Source organism: Vanellus vanellus (assembly GCF_965231255.1).
Source record: "Vanellus vanellus genome assembly, chromosome: 1".
NCBI lineage: Eukaryota > Metazoa > Chordata > Aves > Charadriiformes > Charadriidae > Vanellus > Vanellus vanellus.
The window spans coordinates 221,112,176-221,139,468 of NC_138905.1; the positions used below are offsets into that span (position 1 = coordinate 221,112,176).

At 48.7% G+C, this 27,293-nt stretch overlaps 1 protein-coding gene across 3 annotated transcripts in view; it reads right to left on the minus strand.

The window, feature by feature from the left end:
* Positions 1 to 27,293, minus strand: part of FAM168A (family with sequence similarity 168 member A) — a 235,271-nt gene that overhangs the window by 124,228 nt on the left and 83,750 nt on the right. The window lies entirely within an intron of this gene.

Sequence of the window (27,293 nt, forward strand, 5' to 3'; positions counted from 1 at the left end):
AAGTCTCTCATGATGGATGCACAATTTGTTAGATCATTAACTCCTTCCGCTTTACCTCAGGATAGTAAACAAGTCAAATGTTAAATGTTAGCACCAATTGACTTGACAACAATTACTGCTTAATTAATTAGCCTTCCCTCCACCCCCAAGTTAGCACAGAAGGAGCAATTCTCAAAGCAAAGGAAATCACGGTTATAAAGCGAGCTGGAAGAGAAAGCTACACGGAGCCATGTATTTACGCCCGCGGCTTCAGTAACGCACGATGGAGTTCTTAAGATCAACAGGAAAATCCACGCAAAAACTTCATGTCCATGAGACATTACGGTCGGGGATTTACATCCGAGCATAAGGGGTTTTACGGCCGTTTGGTCCTCGTGTCTGCGGGCAGCACTCCGAGCTCCGGGGAGCCTGCGCTGGGCAAGCGGGTGTTCGGCCGGGCTGCCTTCTGGCTTGAGTTCTCTTTTACAGGGGAAAACCCAACCTCATCTATCTCTGAGACAGTGACCACCAGCTTCTCTAAATGTCCATCCCAAAGCCTGGTGTTCAGGCTGCCACACGGATCCTGTTCAACACAGGAGGCTGTTTCAGCCTCCCCTTCCCTGGAGGTGTTCAAGGCCAGGCTGGACGGGGCCTTGGGCAACCTGGGCTGGTGGGAGGTGTCCCTGCCCAGGGCAGGGGGGTTGGAACTTGATGATCTTCAAGGTCCCTTCCAACCTAAACCATTCTATGATTCCGTGATACTATGAACAATGACTTTCTTTAGTGAAATAAAAAAAAAAAGTTGATTTAAGCCCAACCACCACATCTCTATCTCATATTATTTCTCCAAACAAATCATAGAATCACTTTAAAGGTTTCCTTTAAATTAGATTTAGTCTGGTTTTTGCTCTGGTCCCCACCTGACGCATGGTTTGAAGATGTCTGAAGAACATCACCAGTACGTACTTTACTGGTATGTCCACCAGAGGTATGGACCTCTGTGTCCCATGAGAGGTTGGAGGACATGTGATGGGCAACTGGAGTGAAACTTCGGAAAGAAATCTGGTCCACACACACCAAAACCACTTTGCACATGGGAACACCACCACAATTGGTGGGAGTCACCTTCAAAGTGCAGTATTGTTCTGAATTAGAACACCGGTAATAAGCGTAGCCTGAGGGTTACCACTAGTATACACTGCTTTAAGCAACACAAGCCACAAACAGGACCTCAGAGAAAAAGGAGGGGAGAGATGTCATAGAGTTGCAGAGATTCCCTGACTATAATTAACTGTTAAATCACTAACAGAACTCTTCAAATCCAGACAAGAAATGCCCCGTGGGACAGGGGATGTGACAGATGTCTATAAAAACCATAAACCACAAATGACCTATGGAATCCCCATGCCTGGAGGTGTTCAAGGCCAGGTTGGACTGGGCTTGGAGCAACCTGGGCTGGTGGGAGGTGTCCCTGCCCAGGGCAGGGGGTTGGAATGAGATGATCTTTAAGGTCCCTTCCAACCCAAACCATTCTATGGTTCTATGATTTTATGACCTGGAGAAGAGGGGGTGACCGGGAGATCCCAGCAGCACTACTGAATGGCTGCAGGAAGCCACATCCTATTCATCAGCCAAGGGTGGGCACGTGGCTCTTCATGTTGGCCATTTCTGAGGATCTGTAAGCTAAAGATGTTCTGCAACAGAGCAAGGAAGTGTCAGGTCCATCTTACTCCAGCCCTGTACTCTACTTCCCGCACACACAGAGCAAGCCTCCTACTCAGCTGAGACTTCCTGCCCAAGAAAAAGTTTTTGAGGGTCCCTCTACCCCAGGAATGACAAAAGGAAAAGCAGAAAATATAGAATCATAAAAACACAGAATAGTTTGCGTTGGAAGGGACCTTTAAAGGATATCTAGACCAACCTCCCCTGCCATGAGCAGGGACATCTTCAACTAGATCAGGTTGCTCAGAGCCCCATCCAACCTGATCTGGAATGTTTCCAGGGACGGAGAAGTAACACCACGAAGTATCCTCCTCTGCAGCACCAACAGTTGCCGTGAGCCAGCTCAAGGACCTGACTTGCCTGAAAACCAACCTCTTCTCTCCTCATTCCACTTGAATGTGTGTTCCTCCTCCCAGGACCACACAGTGACAGCTGGACCTGACAGCCTGTACTCCCCTCAGCCGCAAAATGAAATCATAGAACCATAGAATGGTTTAGGTTGGAAGGGACCTTTGAAGATCATCTCATTCCAACCCCCTGCCCTGGGCAGGGACACCTCCCACCAGCCCAGGTTGCTCCAAGCCCCATCCAACCTGGCCTTCAACACCTCCAGGGATGGGGCAGCCACAGCTTCTCGGGGCAACCTGCGCCAGGGGCTCACCAACCTCACAGTGAAAAATTGCTTCCTGATATCTCATCTAAATCTCCCCTCTTCCAGTTTGAAGCCATTCCTCCTTGTCTTATCACTCCATGCCCTTGTAAAAACTCCCTCCCCAGCTCTCCTGGAGCCCCTTTAGGGACTGGAAGGGGCTCAAACATCTCCCCGGAGCCTTCTCTTCTCCAGGCGGAACCCCCTCAACTCTCCCAGCCTGTCCTCCCAGCAGAGGGGCTCCAGCCCTCCCAGCATCTCCAGGGCCTCCTCTGGCCCCGCTCCAACAGCTCTACGTCCTTCTTATGTTGGGGGCTCCAGAGCTGGACGCAGTACTCCAGGTGGGGTCTCCCCAGAGCACAGCAGAGGGGCAGAATCACCCCCCTCGCCCTGCTGGCCACTCTTCTTCTGGTGGAGCCCAGGCTACGGTTGGCTTTCTGGGCTGCGATCACGCATTGACGGCCAATAAAAAGGCACCAAATTTCCTGAAGCTCAGCAGAGCCGAATCCCCCTCCCAGAGCTGCTCGTGCCTGGGTCATCGCACCTCACCTCTGTCACCGTGTCCCCCTCTCGCTCCTTAGTCACCTTGCCTGCCCCACTGTAAGCTCCCAGACAAGGACAGAGTCACGGCTGCATTTATAAAGTGCCTTGTTCAATGCAGGCTTCATTTCATTTGCACTTTTCTGGGTGGAAAAAGTACAAATAAATCATAATTTGGTGAAAATTGCTGCATATGTCTGGCTTGCATTAGGTGTTGGACCAAACGGTAAAAAGAAACGCTCTTCTTGAGAAGGATGAAAGAATACGCTTTTTAGCCGAGATACCAAAATTGCCATCACGTTATGGGCTTGAGGGTATTGTGAGGAAGAGGTTTGTGCTTCCTCCCTGTTTGGTATGCGGGGAGTGACTTCCAGCCGGCACGAAAGAGTCCCCGCAAACGGCATTTCAGACGGATGATTTTCTTTCTTTTCAGCTTCTCGTATTAAAGCCCATTCAGATGAGCTTCCAATACATTCTGCCAGACAATACCGTTTCAAAAATACATTTTAAATTCATTACAGGCACCGCATTGTGGCATTCGGAAAGCTACACTGAAATGGGAATAAAACAGGATTAGCAAAATTAAACCTCCTTCGCCGCAATAATTTGCAGCGCTTGCTCGTGGCCACGAATACACAACGAAAAGACTTATAGAAATGAGTTATAAACAGACAAACACAAGTATCGCTCTGTTGCACGGAGCTTCCACCGCTCCCTAATCCCTACGACAGTGATGCCTAAAAGCTGCTGAGATTCCAGCAAGGAGCTGAAGGAGTAACTCCGGCAGGAATGCCCTGGGAATAAGCTGCTCGCGAACAGCCTCGGGATACTCTCCGCCTGTAACCCGGTGACATCTTCATCTGTTTTATCTTTGCTGGGAAAGCGCGGGGCATGCTTCCATCGCACTGGGAAATTATTTCGGATGATGGGTAAACAGAAACACAAGAGAGGGCAGTCTATGGGTGGCCACCACGCCACCAGCAGGCCAACGCGCCAGTCAAATCCAGTTTGCACGGGGGATTTCTAAGCAGCACAAGAAGGGAAATGTAAACGTTCGTGCCGCGAACGCCGAGCTTGAACTCGCCGTGCTGTGAAGTGGCTGCAGAGCTACACCTCATTGGCCCAGAGCCGGGCTGCATCACGCTCTCCTGCTGCTGCCAAGGGAGAGGACTGTCCCCCATCCTTGGGGACGCCCCGGGACGTCACCTACTTCTTCCTCTTCGAATCACAGAACGGTTTAGGTCGGAAGAGCTCTTCAAGATCATCTAGTCCAACCCTCTACCATGGGCAGGGAGACCTTCCACCAGCCCAGGTTGCTCCAAGCCCCGTCCAACCTGGCTTCTCCTAGAGGAGCACTCAAAAACCAGCCCAGGTGTCACCACCACCTTCAAACTACTACAGACACAAGACAACGGGAACATCTTACCCCATCATTTTCCTCTATCGTTAACTTTGTGCCTTCGAAAGCACCGTGCCCAACTTCACTGGTTCCCAAAGTCATTCAGACCTCGAGTCTGCAAATACTGCCGCGCAGCCGTAATTTGGACACGGAACCAAATTTTAACACAAGTATTTCTCTGCACACATCAGGGAACCCGACATCTTCAACGCCTCTCCCACTCTGGTACACAGAAATATAGGTATTTCCCACTTTTAGAGTACAGAGGGAGAGGAAAAGAAAGAGGACATTGAAGGAGATTTGAAAAAATCCTAAAAGAAAAAACTAAACCTGGCACGCAAAAACCAGGACATTAATGAAGTTATTTTTCATTTTCTTTTCAGGCTAAGAATAAAATATTTATAAACAGAGAAATAAATACATTTTACTGGGTTCTTAAAAGAGTGACACTGACACGCGCAACTTCCAGGTTTGCAAAAAATTCAATAGTAGATCTAAACTTAAATACAAATGCGAAGAAAACAGTGAATAATGTGCTTTTCTGGATAAGACGCTTCTCCATCTTATTTCATGCCAGTCCTCGCGTGGAGTACCCTTGAACTTCCCGCGCCGCTTAGGCTGTGATTTGCCTTTGTCTTTTGCGAAACTGGGATGTAAGTGTTTTTGGGAGACCCCTTCCTTACGCTTTTCTTTGGAAAGAGAGTGGTATTTTCTCCTCTGAGAGAAAATATATGTACCAAAAAATTATTTCTTTCACATAAGACGGCACAGAACCAACCGCGGAAGAGCGTGAACAAAGAAAAAAGGCGAAGCAGAGAGACATATTTCTTCCTTGATCTGCACATCACCTCTTTAAATTCATTATATACAAATGGCATGCTAATAGTATTCAGTCAAAGCCTCCTTGAACATGGGAAGACCTCCTGACCTTACACTGCATTCAAATTCCAATAATTTCCTGACAATTTTTCAGTTAAGTCATTTGAAGGTTGACCCTCACTTGGGATCCACCAAACGATAATTAAATTATCTTCCAATTCATCTGCTAAAGGGCAATTTAGGCAAGCTACAAGGCTACGTCCCACCCTTCCCCCAAAAAAACTCCATTGGGACAGTCCGCACGAGTTCGGAGATTCATAACACATTTAACACCTTCTTTTGAGTTTACTCCTTTTTTAGTTATACCGTAACTAAAGTTGATTGAACATATTTCATGGGAAGGAAAATATTTAACCTGTTAAAGACCTTATAAAAGAATCAGGTCAAAGTTGATACAATTTTAGTTAATCTTTTATTAATAAAATAAAATGTACTTTAAAAAAAATCAATTTAAAGAGGGAAACAAAAAAAAAAAAAAAAGAACAGACTCCACAAAAAGTTTAAGGCTTCAATTAGCAGTAAATTATTAACGGTGCCTCTCGTTTGTACAATACAATGTTCACTTTCACCTCTTCCACTATACTTCAGCTATACCTTGCTGTTTATACAAACCCATCTAAGGCATCACTCCAGACCTTGAATATTGCTTTTTTTCCTGCAGTTCTCCCCACTTTTTACTATCAAAGGAAATTTCAGCTCTGCTCCAGCTTTGTTTTACCCGGATAACTGTAAAACCTGTACTGCAAACTCCAGCTCCCCAAAACCTGCAGCACCTTGCTTCATAACCTCATGCGGAAGGGTCACCCTGGTCCTCAAACCATCCTACTGACACGTCTATGGATTCTCATACTGTGATTTTTCTTGATAAAGCACCTGTGAAACAGCAGCCAACGGCAAGAGCTAGGCAAGAAGCTTTTAGAAGAAGAAATTTTTAGGTTTGGGTGGGAAGGGACCTTCAAAGGCCATCTAGTCCAACCTCCTGCCATGGGCAGGGACATCTTCAACTAGACCAGGTTGCTCAGAGCCCCGTCCAACCCGACCTGGAATGTTTCCAGGGATGGGGCATCTCCCACCCCTCTGGGCAACCTGCGCCAGGGGCTCACCACCATCACAGTCAACAATTTCTTCCTCATCTCTCACCTCAATCTCTCCTCTTCCAGTGTAAAACCATTCCCCCTCATCCCATCGCTTCCCCCCCATGACCAAGAGTCCCTGCCCAGCTCTCCTGGAGCCCCTTTAGGCACTGGAAGGGGCTCGGAGGTCTCCCTGGAGCCTTCTCTGCTCCAGGCTGACCCCCCCACACCTGTACCAGCCTGTCCTCCCAGCAGAGGGGCTTCAGCCCTCCCAGAATCTCCGGGGCCTCCTCTGGCCCTGCTCCACCAGGTCCACATCCCTCTTATGTTGAGGGCTCCAGAGCTGGACGCAATATTCCAGGTGGGGTCTCCCCAGAGCAGAGCGCAGCAGAGGGGCACAGTCCCCCCCCTCGCCCTGCTGGCCACGCTGCCGGGGATGCAGCCCGGGATGCAGTTCTTCTCTCCTGAGAAAACGTTTGCTATTCCGAAAATGGCTTCCACGCTTGAAATGCCCGCTTGATTTCAGGCGCGCCCGCTTGCTCTCAGTCACATCCTGGCCCCTTTTTTTTCTGGGAGCATTTGCAGTGGCAATGAAGATGTGCAGCGAAGCAGCGGCTCAGGAAGGCGTTAGCAGTCGACGTTACCGCACGCAGGCACGGCTTTGCTGATGTGAACCAGATTTGGCATGGCACATCTGCATCCCTCAGGGGGTAAAGGCTCACACACAGCATCGGCGTCCTCCATGCACAGACCATCTTCAGAGGAAAGAGAAGCTGCATGGTTTCACTCTCCAGTCTAGTTCTGAATCAGAAGAGCTACTTTAAATAATATTCCCTCCTTTCAAGAGACTGCAACTTTGAGAGAATACTTAAAGAGCACAATATGACAATATTTGAAGCGTAGTCATTAACCAATGCAATCAAGACGTTCGCTGTATGAACGCGGATGGCGTTGCAGTCAGCGGTACCGCTAACGCAGCTGGTGATTAACACAACATCGTTTGTGTACGGTCTTTCGTGAGGTTCTGAACGTGACTGAATTGCATTACTCATTAATTACGTTGACGATGTATTTTCTTCAGAGATACTTCGTGTCACACCACTTCAGCAACTGTAAAAGCAAATGCGTTTGTATCCGGCTGCTCCGGGGTATCCCGGGGGTTCAGCAATGAGCTGCTGTTCCCTGCCATGGAGATGTTACCAGCTAGGACGACGTCCACGGGAGAGCAGAGGCAAGAACACTAAGATGTTAATGACCACCATGGACCAGCAGTACGGCCCTCACCAGATGAAACCCAAGCTGTCCAAGCTGAAGCTGAGCCTGATGGAGGGAAAGAATTAAAACAACTGGACATGCTGCAGAGAGAGGGATTTCCATATAGCACTTGACCCAATCTCAAAGACCAGGAAAAGGAAAACTGAACAGGAGCTGGATTACTTACAGTCCTACAGCATCTTTCATACACATCCACCTCCAAACTAGGGTGGTGACACCCATCTGTTCACTGGGGAGACCTGAGGGTGGCATGGACTAGCTGGGAGTCACACAACCACAGAATCACAGAATGGTTTGGGTTGGAAGGTACCTTAAAGGCCATCTAGTCCAAGCCCCCTGCCACCAACAGGGACACCTCCCACCTGCCCAGGTTGCTCCAAGCCCCATCCAACCTGGCCTTCAACACGTCCAGGGATGGGGCAGCCACAGCTTCTCGGGGCAACCTGCGCCAGGGGATCACCACCCTCACAGGCAATAGTTTCATCACAATATCTCATCTCAGTCTCCCCTCTTCCAGTGTAAAACCATTCCCCCTCGTCCCATTGCTCTCCTTCCTGACCAAGAGTCCCTCCCCAGCTTTCCTGGAGCCCCTTTAGGGTCTGGAAGGGGCTCGAAGGTCTCCCCGGAGCCTTCTCTTCTCCAGGCTGAACCCCCCCAACTCTCCCAGCCTGTCCTCCCAGCAGAGGGGCTCCAGCCCTCCCAGCAGCTCCGGGTCCCCTCTGGACTGTAGCCAGGCTCATAAGGAGCCACATTCCCATCACCTATTGCCTCCTCTCAGATATATAACCAAATAAAACCCCCCGCCCCTTTCATTTGAGAAAAGTTTGACATCTTTAAGGGGGAAAAAGCCTTGTGTCTTCATTGTACGAAAAATCAAACGGCTAATTTATAAGCGCAAAGCAGCTCTTGACTTTGGAATTTGCTGATCTCAGACTGCCCAAAAATAAATGCTGAGGCAGGAAAAATCTTGACCTTTCGTTTGCTGAAGTTTATGATCTGACTTAAAAGCCAGAGGATCCAAAAAAATTTGATGATTCATTTATGCTGGATAGCATATTAAAAAAAAAAAAATAGTGAAGGAAATGCTTGTCCTAGCCTGTGGAAGCAAGAGACAGACAAGGAGGACAGCATCACTTGTTGCACTAGGTGGCAACAAGCGGTTTCTCAGTGAGCCTGAATGCGGCACGGCAAAATACCCGTACTTTTGTATTATTTGAATGAGGCAGAGCTTATAAAGCTATCCTTATGGGCCTCAGCACATGAGAAACCAGTTCCCCTACAAGAAGCTTCAGCAACAAGAAAAAAAAAAAAAAATGATGGTAGCACAGCTGATGTTGTATTAGTTTGTTTCCAGAGGAGAAAAAGTCTGTACGCAGATGAATTCTGCCCTGGAAATTCCTTGTTTTGTATCTGCAAGACTGATGGGATTCACCAGCGGGTAACCAATAAATAAATGTATTTTTTTAAATATCTAACATATCTGCCTCTGCATGTCAAAAACCATTCTCGGTAGTTCTCAAATGTCTTCCCTGATATATCCCTATTAATTTCTTTGACTTGAGGCCGTGCTGACTTTTCCTTTTGAAATGACCCCTGCTGTACTCGTGCATTCAGTGCTCCCGTTCTGCTCTCCGACTGAGCCACGTCCTCCTCCGGCTGATCATCTCGATTCTTTTATCTTCGCAGTCCCACCTCATTGTGTTTTGCTGAAAAGACTTCCCAGGACACGCGGTTTGAAGACTCCTCTCTCTGCTCCTTTCTTCCCACAAATGATGGCCTGGGAGATTCAGGTTGGCCATCAGGAAAAGCTTTTTGACCAGGTGGGTACTGTGTTCCAGGACCAGGTTGAGCACAGATTTGCTGGAGGTTTACAGGACTGGTCTAAGCAAGGCCATGGTTGACCCAACCTGGTGCTGGTGAAAGCCCTGCTATGAGCCTGAGGTTGGGACTGGGTGGCTTCAGATGTCCTTCCAAGCAGCAGTTCATCTCCGGCTCAAAATAATTTGTGCTCTAACTCTTTTCTCAGATCTCTACCTCCCTCCACAGTCTCAGGCTGTAACGTTCTTGGTGTCAGACGTAATCACTTTCCAAAGACTTGACTTTGGACGTTCCTAATGGCATCCAGCGAGAAGTTTCCTTGGCACTTGGTAGGACACCAGAAACCTTGGAGGGGTGGCGGGGGAGAGGGCAGCATTCACGCTTTTCCATTGATGGATGTCTATACCGTAGCGTATCGGTCAAACAGATGATGTTAAGATGCCTCACAGGACCATGAAAATTTACTTACCACATCAGCTGTGATGCTAAACAAGTGCTAAATAGTGTCTAAATGGCATTTTTTATTAACTTAGTGCAGAATTTGACCTACTGTAAAATTACGGAGGCTTTGGTTAGAAAATTTCCCTGGATTATAAGCATCTATCCGATAACGTCACCCAGTCACTATAAAAAAAGGCGCAAAATAATATTCTTAGTTGTCTGTCTTAGCTGAGACTGCTCGGGCTGCTTCAGACCTTTCTCACAGTCAACCGTTGCTCCTTCTCCTCGGAGAAGCTACACTTTAGTAGTCAGACGTAAAAACCAGACACAAAAATAATATACATCAAAAGACAATTCACGTGACTAACGAATATAATCATCCCCTCTTCCAAGCTCTGAAAAAATATGAAATAAGCCGTCACCACTGCAGCTCCGGTTTACAGATGCCGAGAAGCCTTCAGGAGAACAGCGAGATGATGGGCTCAAGGTAAGCAAGACCAAAGTGCCGGGGTGAAGACTCAGCTCCCGAGCATCAAATTTGCTGCCATCGGTCTGTCGTTTTCCCTAGAGAAGACTTAAGTACTTCAGCGTGTTTTGGAGACGGAGGGTCCCATCTCAAAGCCTTTAAAGCATAATTGTGAAGTGGGATGTGGTCAGCTGGAGAAATACCAGGCTGGAAAAGAAGAGTTGAAGGCAACACCATTCCAGCGAGCTGAGGAGGCAGTCGCTTGCGGACGGCGTATCCAAATCACGCCAGCTGCATGAATTCTTGTTTTCATTTCAGGTTACAGTATCACGTTTGCTTTTCTTTTCCACTGGGTCAAACTGAACTGTATGAACCGATTTCTAATAGAAAAATGTCAATACCAGAAATTCACGTTATCCTCAAAGACACGCTTTAATTTATGTTTTGCTCCAAAATTTCCAACCGCTACCACTAATTACCTTCCTTCAATTTTTGTAATTACTCCCCTCGGTATGGGAGAATCGCTTTCCAACAGTATCCTGAATATTGAAAACATCGCTCCTTCCCACGCACTGCAACAGGATAAAGATCTAAATTTGTTGTGAATGGATTACGCTGTACAAAGTTGACACACCGGCAATACAATATTCCAGGAATTAAAATCAGATGAGGGCAGAGACGTCCTTTTAATAATATATGGGTCAGAATCCTCTCGGCTTTATTTGGTCAGCGTTCAAATCCATCGCGCTGCAGGTTTCGACTGTGCGATTTATGACTTCCAGCCATGGTTGTTCCTCTAACGATCTCCTCCCGGGTCCCATTTTCTGGTTGCAGGACTTCTTCTCTGATTAAGACTGGAAACCTAATACAAGGCTCGGTGGCGGAGGATGATGGAGCCATCCTCCGGCTCCAGCAAATACCTCCCTCTCTTCTCTTTTCCTTTGGTCACACTGATACACGGACAAAGATGGGGTACGGAGACTGGGAAAAATGAAGATTAACGGTGCAAATGGATGGGGATCAATCCTCTATAACAGTCCCTTCTTCCTTAAATATTTTTCAGTCTTTGTCATAAAACAAAGCTGTACCAGGGAAGATGAAGCACAGGCTAAATGTGTTAGTGGAAAGGCAGCTTTGGCAAGAGGTCTGTTTATCATCCTCTTTTTGTAATTTTGTGTTGGCGAGAGGTACTGTATAAACGAGCCCAGGAGATGGAAAGTCTTTCCTACCCGTAGGACAGGCAGAAGTTGGCTTTTGTTCCCTCCGTTTGGAAATGAATGTACATGGACGGAGAACAGGAGGAGAGCCCAGATTTACGCTGGTCTTGGTGTGCCCGGTGCTACTAAGGACCATCAATACCCAGCTAATATATGGGGCAACTTGTTACCTCTTGAAAAATAAAGCACAAGAACGCTGTTGGCTTTTCCAAGTGAAAGCTGCCAAGCGGTGAACAAACAGAACTCAAATTAAGAAAATATTATATTCACAACAATCATAAGCAGAGCTTGGGAAGGGTTTTTACTTCCTAAGGGAATATGGGACAGTCCGGGCTCTAAAAAAAAAAAAAAGAGGGATGCACACCCAAAGGCAGAGGTGTTGCAATTTTATTACAAGTCATCAAAATAAAGATGACTCAAAGTAAAAACATGAAATTAATCAGTTAATTTAAATCCTAAAGATTTACTTAATCACCTTCAGGTCTCAAACATCAAAGTGCAGTGGGAGACTGAGTGGTCTACAGCTTTGTCCCCTCCCCTTGTCCACAAAAGCTTTGCTGAAGCTTAAGCCGGGCTGGTGAGGATCACTGCCCGAGCACAGCGTCCCACACATCTCACCGGCAGCCCAAACCCAACTGCCTCCATGACCAAACCATACCGTGCCATGCTTCCGGGCGGCTGCGGGTGGGAGGAGCGAGTGACACAGCAGAAGGCTGTGCCACCATCCAGCAAGACCTGTCCAGGCTGGAGAGCTGGGTGGAGAGGAACCCAATGGAGTTCAACAAGGGCACGTGTAGGGTACTGCGCCTGGGAAGGAATAACCCCACGCACCAGTACAGACTGTGAACTGATCTGCTCCAGAGCAGCTCTGCAGAGAGAGACCTGGGAGTCCTGGTGGACAACAGGATGACCATGAGGCAGCAATGTGCCCTGGTGGCCAAGAAGGCCAATGGCATCCTGGGGGGCATCAAGAAGAGTGTGGCCAGCAGGTGGAGGGAGGTCATCCTCCCCCTCTGCTCTGCCCCGGTGAGGCCACATCTGGAGCACTGTGTCCAGTTCTGGGCTCCCCGGGTCAAGAGACAAGGAGCTACCGGAGAGAGTCCAGTGGAGGGTACAGAGATGATCAAGGGACTGGAGCATCTCTCCGATGAGGAAGGGCTGAGAGCCCTGGGGCTGTTCAGCCTGGAGAAGAGAAGGCTGAGAGGGGATCTCATCAATGCTGATCAATATCTAAAGGGCGGGTGGCAAGAGGATGGGGCCAGACTCTTTTCAGTGGTGCCCAGTGACAGGACAAGGGGTAACGGGCACAAACTGGAACATGGGAAATTCCACCTAAACACGAGGAGGGTGGGACTGGGGGAGCTCCAAAGGTCCCTTCTAACCCTGACCAGTCTGGGATTCTGTGATTCTGCGGGTGAAGGAGCCTCCCTTCAGCATCCTCCCTCCCTCCCTCTCATGAATGCACACCTCCGTCTGCACAGACGCCATACTGCTCTGGCACGTATCCAGCTCACATCATAGCTGAACTCTTTACTACTCGGTATTTCTTCTATAGACTCTGTGCCTGAGCCTCTATGGGTGGATGCTGCAAAAATAAGGGGCAAAACAACGTATAACCAGTGTAAGAGAAAGAAAGTTTGCATCAGATGACCAGGATCAATCACTTGAAACCTTTAAACGAAGGCTACAGATGTTTAGAAAGCCGTACGAGGTCTCAAACGCAAGTGAAACGCTCCGTACAGGAATTCCTGATGGTTAATAGCAGTCACTATACAAGAGACCGGAGACCAAGATCTGTAAGTGTATGATGGGACTCTATAATGCACGCAATATGCTGTCAATTAGCATATTCGTTTCATAATCGCTGTAAAAGCCAAGAATTTTTCAGCCTGCCATTACAGAGGATTTTGCAGTGCTCTTATTCACACATTCAGGTTTCCAGTGAATATACCCAACCCAGGAGGCCAAACCCAGGAATGCTTTTGCAGCGCACACAAAGAAAAGGGCTGAAAGGCCACAGCAAGTCAACAATTAACACTTTTCATAGATTTCCGGACTTTCCTTCCCAAACTAAAGAGTGGGAAGAGATTCAATGAAGTCTGAAGGAGCTTACAGCTTGCAGTTTATATCAGCAAAAAAAAAAAAAAAAAGAATTGCTAAATCCCCAACCGACGATTCAGAGCGGCCAGACAACCCGGCTTTGCTTTCTTCTTTTCCATCCGGGGGGGGAGGGGGGGGAAAGGCCAGTTTGGGGATTGAATGGGACAACAGAAACTAAAAGCAGAGCAGACATTCGTTTATTCCTTAAAATAACAGTGTATGCCGACGTTAAAAAACCAACTAAAAAAAAAGTCTTTGAGGTCTCTCAGGAACGTTGAAAAGGAAAAGCTTACTCCGAAGCAGTTGAGCAAATATTAGTCTTCACACGTGAATATTTCTATTCACCTTCAATTGATTTCTCCCGCGTGTAAGGTGAAGGATACATGGAGCCACTTGAACAACCACGGCTTCAGCATCCCTGCGCAGGACAAAAAAAATCCTGGCGTCTTCTTTAAAATATTAACGATGCGATACTCATGTGAATCCAACACGAGACGATGCTCTCGGTGTCTAAGGGTGAAGTAGGATTTCCAATCGCAACTACCGGTATTTTCGATAAAAGCAATTCCAAAAAAATTAACGCGTTCACTCGTCGAAGGATATTACGCAACACTGAAACTCAAGAGAGCATCCAGCAACGATATCATAAGGTTAATTTATTAACCTGTCATTCTCATTTGCTTTGGCTTGAAGGATGCTGGAGCCTCCACACAAGAGCTGCGATGCCTTTCAACGTAGCGGTGATAAAAATCTTATTTTCTATCAATCGGGGTCCCTTTGATGCTGTCACTCCCACGTTGCCAAAAAAAGAATGGCTGTAAGTTTCCCTTTGCCACAAAACGGCTTAATTTCATATTAATCCCTATAGTAAGAAATCAGTTGTGCAATTTAACAGATTCAGTAAATTTATGGTTTTTTAAATATCATCTATAGTCAATGGGTTACACCAAATATTACACACATGCTGCCACCACAACTCGGGCTGTCTCTACAAAGTCCGTTTAACTGTCAGCTTCCCTAAGCTTTCTGCATTTTTAATATCATTTCACCAACATTAGAGGTACAAAGGCAAAAGGTCAATTGAAGACAGAACGTATAATCTTCAAGTAATGGCCTCCTCCAAAATACACTGAAATTCAACTTTAACTTCTACCTACGTCTTCACACCATAACGTAACTGAAGTAAGACACCAAAACACACGCGAGCTGCTGCCTTGTACCAAAGCCAACACCAGACCAAGCGCTTGCACACGTGGGAACAGCCATGTCAGGGAGGTACGACCTATGACCGATAATTTAATTATTCTTAGAATTCAGTGCTGCAGCTGTTTTACAACTCATTTAGGTGCAAACGTGCTTAAAGCCACCCGGGTTTAAGCACACAGAGACGACCGTAGCCTCATAGCTTTTGTGCGGAGAGGAACCTTATGAAATTCAACAGAGGGAAGTGTAGGGTCCTGCACCTGGGGAGGAATAACCCCACACACCAGTACAGGCTGGGGGCTGACCTGCTGGAGAGCAGCTCTGTGGAAAGGGACCGGGGAGTCCTGGGGGACAATAGGATGGCCATGAGCCAGCAATGTGCCCTGGTGGCCAAGAAGGCCAATGGCACCCTGGGGGGTATCAAGAAGAGCGTGACCAGCAGGTGGAGGGAGGTCATCCTCCCCCTCTGCTCTGCCCCGGTGAGGCCACATCTGGAGCACTGTGTCCAGTTCTGGGCTCCCTGGGTCAAGAAGGACAGGGAACTGATGGAGAAGGTCCAGCAAAGGGCTACAAAGATGATGAGGGGACCGGAGCATCTTTCTCATGAGAAAAGGCTGAGGGACTTGGGGCTTTTCAGTCTGGAGAAGAGAAGACTGAGGGGGGATCTTATCAACGCTTACAAATCCTTCAAGGGAGGGTGCCAGGGGGATGGGAACAGTCTTTTTTCAGTGGTGCCCAGTGACAGGACAAGAGGGAACGGGCACAAACTTGACCATAAGAAGTTCCATCTCATCACGAGGAGGAACTTCTTTGCTTTGAGGGTGGCAGAGCACTGGCACAGCTGTCCAGAGAGGTGGGGGAGTCTCCCACTCTGGAGCCATTCCAAACCCACCTGGACGTGTCCTGTGCCACTGCTGTAGGTGCCCCTGCTCTGGCAGGGGGTGGGACTGGGGGAGCTCCAGAGGTCCCTTCCAACCCTGACCAGTCTGGGATTCTGTGATTCAGAACAAAGAGTCTTGTATATCCTGCAAAGAACCTGCCCTACGTTAGGCAGCGATGACATGATTTCCCATTGCACACCCCTTATTCATGCGTTTCGAAAGAGAAAAAAAAAATCAGGTCTTTGATTTGCAACCAATTTGTGACACATTTATTTTCATGCTGATAAGCATCATCTCGGTACATAAGAACCTCCCTGCCATCATTCTTCCTAACAATTCCATTCGCGTCTTAAATTAACTCTATCAATCATACACCAGGTGCACACCTCCTACTCAAGAGATTTCCTTTCTCCAAATTTTTCTCTGCTCTGACAATGCCCAAATCGACATTACCTGCGATGAAAAACACCGCCTGGCAGGGGACTAATTTTTGGTAAGATTCGCTCTTGTTTTTAATGAATTCACAGCTTTGGTTTTACACGCTCGGAAAAAAAAAAAAACAAAAGCTCAATATTCCCAGTTGGCACTTTATGAAATATTGGGTGTCGTGTGTTGTTGTTTTTTTTTTTTTTTAAAAAAAAAAAAAAAAACAACAGAAATTGAGCTCCGCATTTCAGTTCAACGATTCATTGGGGTTTAAGAGACGATTCCAACAGCAAGGAAGAATGATGCCTGGAGAGGTAACAAGGAACTGGGATCTAGAAAGAATCAAATATACGGTAAGAGCAGGAAAATCCCCCGCAGCCCCGTTAGCAAGAGCGAAACCAGGCTGGGTGTGCAGCCTCCGCAACATCGCTCCTAAGACGCTCGACAATGCGACCGGCACAGAAAACAGAGGGAGAGCACAGGGCAGGACCTAAACGATCTTCAAATGAATTGCCAGGCAACACGGGGAAAAAAAAAATGCCCTTGACGGAAAGAAAAGGAGGGCAAATTGTGAGAGTAATCATGACCTCGACGATCTGGAGAGCCTGGGAATATACACTTCATAAAGAACGAGCATTACACAGCAAGCCGCTTCCCCAAGGTCCCCCCCTTTGCTTTCTTTTTCTTTCTTTCTTTCTTTCTCTTTCTTCCTGTTTCTGCCTTTCTTTCTCTTTCTTCCTTCCTTTCTTTCCCTCTTTCTTCCTTCCTTTCTTTCCCTCTTTCTGTCTTTCTTTTTTCCCCCCCAAATAGACTTCAATAACTATAAAATAATCCAGTTATTCCTTTTTCATTCATAATATAAATTTAAATATTACATTTAAATATACATTTTCTATTTAAATATATATATTTATATATGTGAATATATTTAAATATAAATCATGTTTAAATTTCTTTATATATATGAACGCATTTAAAGAGAACGGTGGATGCGTTGAGACATCAGAGCACAGCGAACACAGCCCATAAAGTATCTCGCTCTAAATTTCCCGGGGCAGAGGGGTCCTGTGCTTCCCGCTCCAGCACCCCTCAACGTGCAAAATGCTCCCAATCCAATGCCGGAGAAAAATTCGCGACACTCGGAGAGGAAGGTGCACCTCACACCCCTCCGTTTTCTACAGAAATAATAAAGCAACACCGTCGCAGATTTCGATATCAGCACAGCGGTGTCAGACTTTTCCTCCTTACGCGGCTGAAGGCTACGGAAATGTAATCGGAGAGCTTTCCAGGAACGGCACTTTAATTTCACCCTTAGGCAATCTGTTTGCCACAGGCAAGCAATTAAGCCAACGATGTACCTTCAGCGGTGAAGCCCTTCGCAGAGGCAGCCCAGGTTTCCCCCAGCTAGCGCTACGAGTTTTCAAAACGAACACGACGCCACGCCGGGCGCATACGAAACCGCGGGCGCATACGAAGACCAGCGCATCCCATGGCTGAGTGGGGCCTTTGCCACCTCTCAGCGAAGCTGCCATTGATGCCGGCTGGTCATGGAATCACAGAATCATGGAATTGTCTAGGTTGGAAGAGACCCTTGGGATCATCGAGTCCAACCATCTACCCTACTCTACAAAGTTCTCCCCTACACTGTATCCCCCAACACCACATCTAAACGTCTCTTAAACACATCCAGGGATGGGGACTCAACCACCTCCCTGGGCAGTCTATTCCAATGCCCGACCACTCTTTCTGGGAAAAATTCTTTCCTAATGTTCAGTCTAAACCTACCCTGTTGGAGCTTGAAGCCATTCCCTCTTGTTCTGTCATTAATGACCTGTGAGAAGAGACCAGCACCAACCTCTCTACAGTGCCCTTTCAAATAGTTGTAGAGAGTGATGAGGTCTCGTCTCGGCCTCCTCCTCCTCAAACTAAACAGTCCCAGCTCCTTCAACCGCTCTTCATAGGATTTGTCTGCGAGGCCCTTCACCAGCTTCGTTGCCCTCCTCTGCACTCGCTCCAGCACCTCCATATCTCTCTTGTATTGAGGTGCCCAAAACTGGACACAGTACTCGAGGTGTGGCCTCACCAGTGCTGAGTACAGGGGTCTCACCGCACTCCTTCGTTTGGATCAGCCTCCACAGAAAGAATCCAGAAAAAGATAAAGCACGTGCCTGCACCACTACTGTTGGGTTTTGTTTTTTTTTTTTTTACCTGATGCAAAATACTCATTATTGGCTGAAAGAGAAGGAAAGGTATGACACCGAAGAAGAGAAATGACATTTTTTGAAGGATTTTATTCTGCAGAGAGGTGAAATCTCCAAGCGTTTCCACAGGAGAACACAAAATCTTGGCAGAGGCAAAACATCTGTCAAGGCAGCCTCGTAGAAGGACCAGAGCAGAATATCAGGTGGCCCATGTCACTGAACTCTGCTCCTTCTCATCCCTTCCAGCAGCACCCGCTCCACAGCAACGCTCCCGAGCTCTTGCTATCGGCTGACCCAGGACTTGTAATCTCCTTCTGCTGGAGTGCGTTTGACACGAATGCTAATCCTCCTGATTTGCAATTCACTGTTGCCATCTGATTTAGAAAATCTTCCGCAGACATTGGAGAGGGGAAATAGAAACCGGAACATGAGAGAGAACTGCTAAGTCTGTGCTGCCGGTTATCGGCAATTAAGAGGCAAGCAAAAATGCTCGTCAGCTCCTGTAGCATCTTGCAAAACTGAGTTGACATCATAGAATCACAGAACGGTTTAGGTTGGAAGGGACCTTGAAGATCATCAAGTTCCAACCATCCTGCCATAGGCAGAGACACCTCCCACCAGCCCAGGTTGCTCCAAGCTCCGTCCAACCTGGCCTTCAACACCTCCAGGGATGGGGCAGCCACAGCTTCTCGGGGCAACCTGCGCCAGAGGCTCACCACCCTCACAGTCAACAATTTCTTCCTCAGATCTCATCTCAATCTCCCCTCTTTCAGTGTCAAACCATTCCCCCTCGTCCCATGGCTCCCCTCCCTGATCAAGAGTCCCTCCCCAGCTCTCCTGGAGCCCCTTTAGGGACTGGAAGGGGCTCTAAGGTCTCCCTGGAGCCTTCTCTTCTCCAGGCTGAACCCCCCAACTCTCCCAGCCTGTCCTCCCAGCAGAAGGGCTCCAACCAGTGCATCATTGACAAAGTCAGGTTCCCACGCCTCTCCGGCCTTCTGCATCACGTTGTGTCCAGCTCGCTCGTCTCCATCTCACGGCTATTGAATAGTCTGTGTGAAATGAGTTAATGATTTCAGTCTAGATCATAGTAAATGGACGTTCACATCCGCAACGGGCAGTAATTGCCCCATTACTGGCCGTTAATGGGAGGGCACACAACCAGAGCACACAACCAAAAGACCCACCAGCTCTGAGCCACATCTGCCATGGAGGGAGAGAAAACCACCATGATCCTGCCCCAAACTCTGTGCGACACAAAGAGCGCTTCATAGCTTCAAGGTCTGTAGGTCAAGCAGCGCTCAACATTAAATTCACTCTGCCCTCAACACAAGTGCACATAAATTGCCAAATATCGTTCACCCACGACGGAGTTTCCTTCCTGCAACGTGGGCCACGGGGGAGACAGCAAACTCCATCGCGATGGGCTTCAAAAGATGATGGTCAACGCACGTAGCTCATGAGGAACTTTCCTCCATAGGTGCTACGTGGAGGAGGAGAGTCTCCCCACAGATCTAGAACCACCAAAAATAACACACTTAAGTTCCAGATCAATCATTTGTATGATTACAAAGTCAGGTGAGGGCTTCGCGACTGTCTAAATGGCCAAATGGATACGGTGAACCTCCCGTGCTGAATTCTTCTTCTGATGCCAATTTATAAAATCTTGTGACAATCCTAAAAATCCTGGGATCAACAGGGAAAGCCATTTAAAACTGAAGAACGCTACGTGAGGAACGCAAGAGGACCGGATTAGAAACGAAGAGGGGGAAATGACGGAGGCGGAGGGAAGTGCTACCAAACGCAAAAGCAGCAAGTGGATCTCCAAATCCAAACCCAGGAACGGAGGAGGCTGAGTCACAGCAGCTATATTTGGTATAAAACCAGAAGAATCATTCCTAAAATGGGTTAACAAAATACTAAGAAGGAGAAAAAGGAAATTCCACCTGGAATATAGAGAGAAAGGCTTCATCTCAGAGAGTTGAAGGCGGTAGGAAAAGCTCTGGGGTCACTACCATCCAAAGCTAATGAAACCCCGGTGGAGCTGAAGAGGATCTTTGTTAAACATAATCCTGGAATTACGCAAGAGCCATATAAAAATACGACTCTCTTTCCAATCTTGTAATCCAGTATTTAACACTCGCTTTCACTAGAAAAGAAAAAGCATCCCGGGTTGTTTTGGTTTTTTTTTAAGGCTGTTCAGTGTTTTTTTTTTCCAAAAAACAAAGTGAGTGCTCAGAGGAATGCAACACCAGCTCCGGTGTTTTCCTTTCCCAGGGGTAATGAGAACAGGGAAGTATGTGCAGCTCAGGAAAGGTTTGGGAACTCTCAATATTCCCCAAAAGATGGGGCTCACAGCTGCTTCAGCAGCCTCTGCCCTACAGGGGTGGCATTTTTAGCCAGCAGTGGCTGCCGTGAACCAGCCCCCGACCTCAATCTCCTGCAAACCTCTTTCACGGCATGTTCTCCATACACGTCACGCTTTGCATCCTGCACGACGTTGGCAAATCACTCAGTTACTTGGCTGATAATTACACTGCTTCTGTCTCAATATCAAACTCTTCACAATTATACATCTTCTTCTGGCTGTGCCACCATTCAGCGTGACCTGGACAGGCTGGAGAGCTGGGCAGAGAGGAACCTTACAAAGTTCACCAAGGGCAAGTGTAGGGTACTGCAACTGGGGAGGAATAACCCCACACACCAGTACAGGTTGGGGGCTGACCTGCTGGAGAGCAGCTCTGTGGAAAGGGACCGGGGAGTCCTGGGGGACAACAGGATGGCCATGAGCCAGCAATGTGCCCTGGTGGCCAAGAAGGCCAATGGCATCCTGGGGGGCATCAAGAAGAGTGTGGCCAGCAGGGGGAGGAAGGTCATCCTCCCCCTCTGCTGTGTCCTGGAGAGGCCACATCTGGAGCACTGTGTCCAGTTCTGGGCTCCCCGGTTCGAGACGGACAGGGAACTGCTGGAGAGGGTCCAGCAAAGGGCTGCAAAGATGATGAGGGGACTGGAGCATCTTTCTCATGAGGAAAGGCTGAGGGACTTGGGGCTTTTCAGTCTGGAGAAGACTGAGGGTGGACCTTATCAGGGCTTATCAATACTTCAAGGGAGGGTGCCAGGGGATGGGAACAGTCTTTTTCCAGTGGTGCTCAGTGACAGGACAAGAGGGAACGGGCACAAACTTGAGCATAGGAAGTTCCATCTCAACATGAGGAGGAACTTCTCTCCTGTGAGGGCGGCAGAGCACTGGCACAGGCTGCCCAGAGAGGTGGAGGAGTCTCCCACTCTGGAGCCATTCCAAACCCGCCTGGACGCCACTGCTGGAGGTGCCCCTGCTCTGGCAGGGGGGTGAGACTGGGGGAGCTCCAGAGGGCCCTTCCAACCCTGACCAGTCTGGGATTCTGCGATCCAGTTCTAGTTTTGCTAACCTGATGTCTACCCCCACACCCTCACGTCCCACTTCCCAAGAGATGGCTGGAAGTTGTGCTGCACCCAGGTGGGTTTAGCTCCCTCCTGACCATTTGAGGTGATTTTGAGATTATTTCATTAATGAGGTGATCTGCTGGTCCGTGCCCTATATATCCTACATATATTCCTGACATAGGTTGGAGACTTCACTTGGGCCTCTCTAATTTCCTGACTGACCTGTCACCAATCAATCCAAAGACACCAACTACCAGAGGTTTCAGGTTATTCCGAAGCTGCTTCACGTAATTAAACTAGCCCCAATTCCTGAGCTATGTCATGAACCCTTTATTGAGGAAAACATACGCAATAAATCGAGAGCGCAGATCTCTGTGAAGCACATGCAGCGTGGAAGCCCCAGCCCCGCTGGAGACATCGCTGCATGGAGTCCCCCAGTTTGGTTGAGGGAAAGCCAGGCTAGATGCATTGACCATGACATTCGAGCCTCTAAAAACCTATTAAATCTGTTCAGCGGAGAGGCCCAGGAAAACCTCTCCGCAAACAAAGCGAGGGAACGCAGCCGCCTGCGCCTCGGCAGCTCACCCACGCTCACCGTCACCGACTGTCAGGGCTCGTTCTGCTCCCTAAATCGCAAACAAGCTGAAGATGAATCATGATGGATCCGCGGACTTTCAGAACAAAGGATCGTTTTTCCAGCTCCAATCTTCCGTAGCTTTTGGCTGGCTGGATCAGCAGTGCCGTGCCAAGAGCAGGTATTTCACCCACGGATACTACAAAGACATCTCCAGGCTCGGATTCAGTAGGAGGACAAGAAGAAGCCTTAGTTCTTCACTCAGCATTGCTCTGAAATACACCACGTCCCATAACCAGGGTGGCTTTTCATCTGTCTCCCAAAATAAACTACCCCGTTAGGAGCAGCCATGTTTCAGTAATTTTCAAAGAAGATCTCAGCAATCTCTTTCAGAGAGTTTTGCTAAAGCTTATGAATGTTTTTAATTTGGTTCCAGTGCTGTGAACAATAACTTTTTACTCGTTAATCTATGGACTTGCACCGATTATTAAACGAGACATGAAAAGCAAAGGAAATCACAGTTATTTGAGATTGCGTTAGCGGAGTGCTCTCCATCCCAGTAGCGGAGCGCTGTGGCATCTGTCACACACAAACCACCCACAGCTTTACGGGAGACAGCAGCCACGCGCAGAACAAGAGAACACAACCTGCACTGATCACTGCCCGCGGGCGGTACCACAGTGGAGAAGACACATCCAAGGAGCAAAGGTAGCAGTCATGCAGGTGTCTACAGGCAGCTCTTCTTGGCCATCAGGGCACGAAACCAAATGGTGACAGAGGAGGAGGAGGAGGAGGAGAGCTGCCACCAAAGGACAGCTCCTTAACTTGCCTCCAGGAAAGAAGGAGAGACTGAAGAAGGGATTATACAGAACCCCATCACAGCACAATCACTCTGAACCACCGACTCGCTGTCCCCGTTGTCCCCGTCCCAAAGTTGTACCCGTTAGAAAATGCCTAGATGACTTGGGGACCTTGCAGGGAGATGTGTTTCCCATCACTTTTCAGGAAATGCCTCCACTTTCCCAGTGTTCAGGGGAAAATACGAAATCTTTCCCCCTGTACTCGACACTGGTGAGGCCTCACCTTGAGTACTGTGTTCAGTTTTGGGCCCCTCACTACAAGAAGGACATTGAGGTGTTGGAACTGTAGGACCACTTGTTCCTTGAATTCCCCGACCCCTGAGCTAGAATACAGGGATGGGGAGCAGAGTGAAGCCCCTGTAGTCCAAAGGGAAACGGTGAGGGACCTGCTTCAGCACCTGGAGGTGCACAAATCTATGGGGCCGGATGGGATCCATCCAAGGGTACTGCAGGAGCTGGCGGAAGTGCTCACCGGCCCACTGTGCATCATTTATGAACAGTCCTGGATAACCGGGGAGGTCCCAGCTGACTGGAGGTTGGCAAATGTGACACCCATCCATAAGAAGGGCCGGAAGGAGGATCCAGGGAACTACAGGCCAGTCAGTCTGACATCGGTGCCTGGGAAGGTCATGGAGCAGATCATCCTCAGTGCCATCACACAGCCCATGCAAGAGAACAGGGTGATCAGGCCCAGTCAGCATGGCTTTGTGAAAGGCAGGTCATGCCTGTCAAACCTGATCTCCTTCTATGACAAGGTGACCCACTTGGTGGACGAGGGAAAAGCTGTGCATGTTATCTACCTGGATTTTTGCAAGGCTTTTGACACCGTTTCCCACAGCATTCTCCTGGAGAAACTGGCTGCTCATGGCCTGGACAGGTATACTCTTCGCTGGGTAAAGAACTGGCTGGATGGCCGTGTCCAGAGAGTGGTGGTAAATGGAGTTAAATCCAGTTGGTGTCCAGTCACGAGTGGTGTCCCCCAGGGATCGGTGCTGGGGCCCGTTCTCTTTAATATCTTTATCAATGATCTGGATGAGGGGATCGAATGCACCCTCAGTAAGTTCGCAGATGACACTAAACTGGGGGGGCGTGTTGATCTGCTTGAGGGTAGGATGGCTCTGCAGAGGGATCTGGACAGGCTGGACAGATGGGCTGAGGCCAATGGTGTGAGGTTCAACAAGGCCAAGTGTCGGGTCCTGCACTTGGGTCACACCAACCCCATGCAGCGCTACAGACTGGGGGCGGAGTGGCTCGAAAGCTGCCTGGCAGAAAAGGCCCTGGGGGTGTTGGTGGACAGCCGGCTGAGTATGAGCCAGCAGTGTGCCCAGGCAGCCAAGAAGGCCAACACCATCCTGGCCTGCATCAGGAATAGTGTGGTGAGCTGGACTAGGGAAGCAATCATCCCCCTGTACTCGGCACTGGTGAGGCCTCACCTCGAGTACTGTGTTCAGTTTTGGGCCCCTCACTACAAGAAGGACATTGAGGTGTTGGAGCACATCCAGAGAAGGGCTACAAAGCTGGTGAAGGGTCTGGAGGACAAACCTTATATGAGGAACGACTGAGGGATCTGGGGTTGTTTAGCCTGGAGAAGAGGAGGCTGAGGGGAGACCTTATCACCCTCTACAACTACCTGAAAGGAGGTTTTAGACAGATGGGAGCTGACCTCTTCTCCCTGGTGACAAGTGATAGGACAAGAGGAAATGGGTTCAAGTTGTGTCAGGGCAGGTTTAGATTGGATATTAGGAAGCATTTTTTCACTGAAAGGGTTATTAAACATTGGAATAAGCTGCCCAGAGAGGTGGTGGATTCACCATCCCTGGAGGTGTTTAAGAAAAGGGTAGATGAGGTGCTTAGGGACATGGTTTAGAAGTGGTGGTGTTTTTATCAGGGTAGGTTAATGGTTGGACTTGATGATCTTAAAGGTCCCTTCCAACCTCACTGGTTCTATGATTCTAAGAAGAAAATATGGCTAGATGCCTGCAAACCTGAGCAACCTATTTCCAAAGAAGAGATTGCATCAAAGAATATTTTTAGCCCAGTTTACAACCCCGGTTCCTTAGCCAGTAGAGAAAGGCATTCAATAAAGCACAGCCACAACGATATTCCATGGGATCTTTTTCTCTTCAGCCACTTTTGCTCGAGTTAAACTTCACACCCAACCTGCTCCTGAGCTCTCACCTGATAAGGCACGGATTGGGTAGTCCAGTTATATTTCATGGGATCACAGAATCATAGAATGGTTTGGGTTGGAAGGGACTTTGAAGATTATCCAGTTCCAGCCCCCCTGCCCTGGGCAGGGACACCTCCCACCAGCCCAGGTTGCTCCAAGCCCCGTCCAACCTGGCCTTCAACACCTCCAGGAATGGGACAGCCACAGCTTCTCTGGGCAACCTGTTCCGGTGTCTCACCACCCTCAGAGTGAAAAATTTCTTCCTAATGTCTAATCTAAATCCCCTCTCCTCCAGTTTGAAGCCATTCCCCCTCGTCTACCCCAGCTGTTAACATCTCCACCAAAAGAAGCCTCCAAAAGCGCGAGATGTCATTCTAGGAAGCAAATCAACAGGAACCCACCCTGCGGACACACGCCAGCCTTCTTCCACTTGGTACCTCCTTCTTCGCCCAGCAAGGAGAGACTCCCTTCAGAATCGGTAGCAGCTTCTGCTGCGGTTCTCCCCAAGGTTCTCTGCCAAATTAGAGCTGCTTTTAGCAAGTTGCTCACAACGTTTGTTTCTCTGGGAGCAACAGGAAGCCTTGTTCCGAGGTCAGTCAACAACTATTATTGATCTCTTCTTCCAGCACCCGAAACTCCACTAAACACTACACAATCCAGATAAAAATAGCAACGAACCTTGTTCCCAGAAGAAAGAAAGAACAAACATTGCACAGCAAGGAGCAACAGCCCCAGGGCTTCTTTGTGCCCCATAAAGCAGACGGGTTCTAACGAGTGACCCCGGTGCAACTGGAGGTTTGGAGCCGCCTGCTGCACCCTCTCCTCCCCTCCCCTGCTTCGAGGCACACACACACGAAATGCGGAGAGCTTTTATTCCCCGTCCTTGTTTGCAATAACAGCAGAGCCTGCCGAGAGCCAAAATAGTTTATAGCTGGCGAAGGACTCCACAGCAAAGTGCTCAAAGGAAGGAGGAGGCAACAGAGCTGGGACGGCGCCCGGCTCTAGACAGAAAGTCGCAGGCAGCCGCGAAGCTTCTCTGCTTCTCCTCAAACCACTCAAAGCCGCGCGAATGTCGCTGGTGCAGCGCCTGCTCCAGCCACGGCGTTGGCTCCCAGGACTGCATCCTGCCTTGTGTCAGGAATAGTGTGGCCAGCAGGACCGGGGAACTAATAGTCCCCCCGTCCTCGGCACTGGTGAGGCCCCACCTCGAGTGCTGTGTTCAGGTTTGGGCCCCTCACAACAAGAAAGACATTGAGGCATTGGAGCGTGTCCAGAGAAGGGCAACGGAGCTGGTGAGGGGTCTGGAGCACACGTCTGATGAGGAGCGGCTGAGGGCCCTGGTGGTGTTCAGCCTGGAGCAAAGGAGGCTGAGGGGAGACCTCCTCGCTCTCTACAGCTCCCTGAAAGGAGGGTGTAGCGAGGGGGGGGTCTGTCTCTTCTCCCGAGGAACAGGCGATGGGACAAGAGGAAACAGCCTCAAGTTGTGCCAGGGGAGGTTTAGATTGGATATTAGCAAAAAGTTCTTCACTGAAAGGGTTGTCAAGCACTGGAACAGGCTGCCCAGGGAAGTGGTGGAGTCGCCATCCTTGGAGGTATCTAAAAGATGGGCAGACGTGGTGCTGAGGGACATGGTTTGGTGGTGGTTTTGGCAATGTTAGGTTGATGGTTGGACTCGCTGATCTTAAAGGTCTCTCTCTTCCAACCATAACAAGGGGGGTTGGAACTCAATGATCTTCAAGGTCCCTTCCAACCTAAACCATTCTATGATTCTGTAAAGGCATTGGCATGCCTTCGGTCGGCTCTGAGCACGGACAGAGCAAGCTCACGTTGATTTAGGATTGCGTAGACCTACGCGCTGGAAAAATACGTGCTTTGGGGAATGACTGAGTGCACCGGGCTCCTCTCTCTGGCGGTGCCTCTCCGGGCAACCCATCATCTAAAGAGGGACACCGAAGGAAACAAGAACTGAAACTTCTGTAAGATTATAAAACCCAACTTAA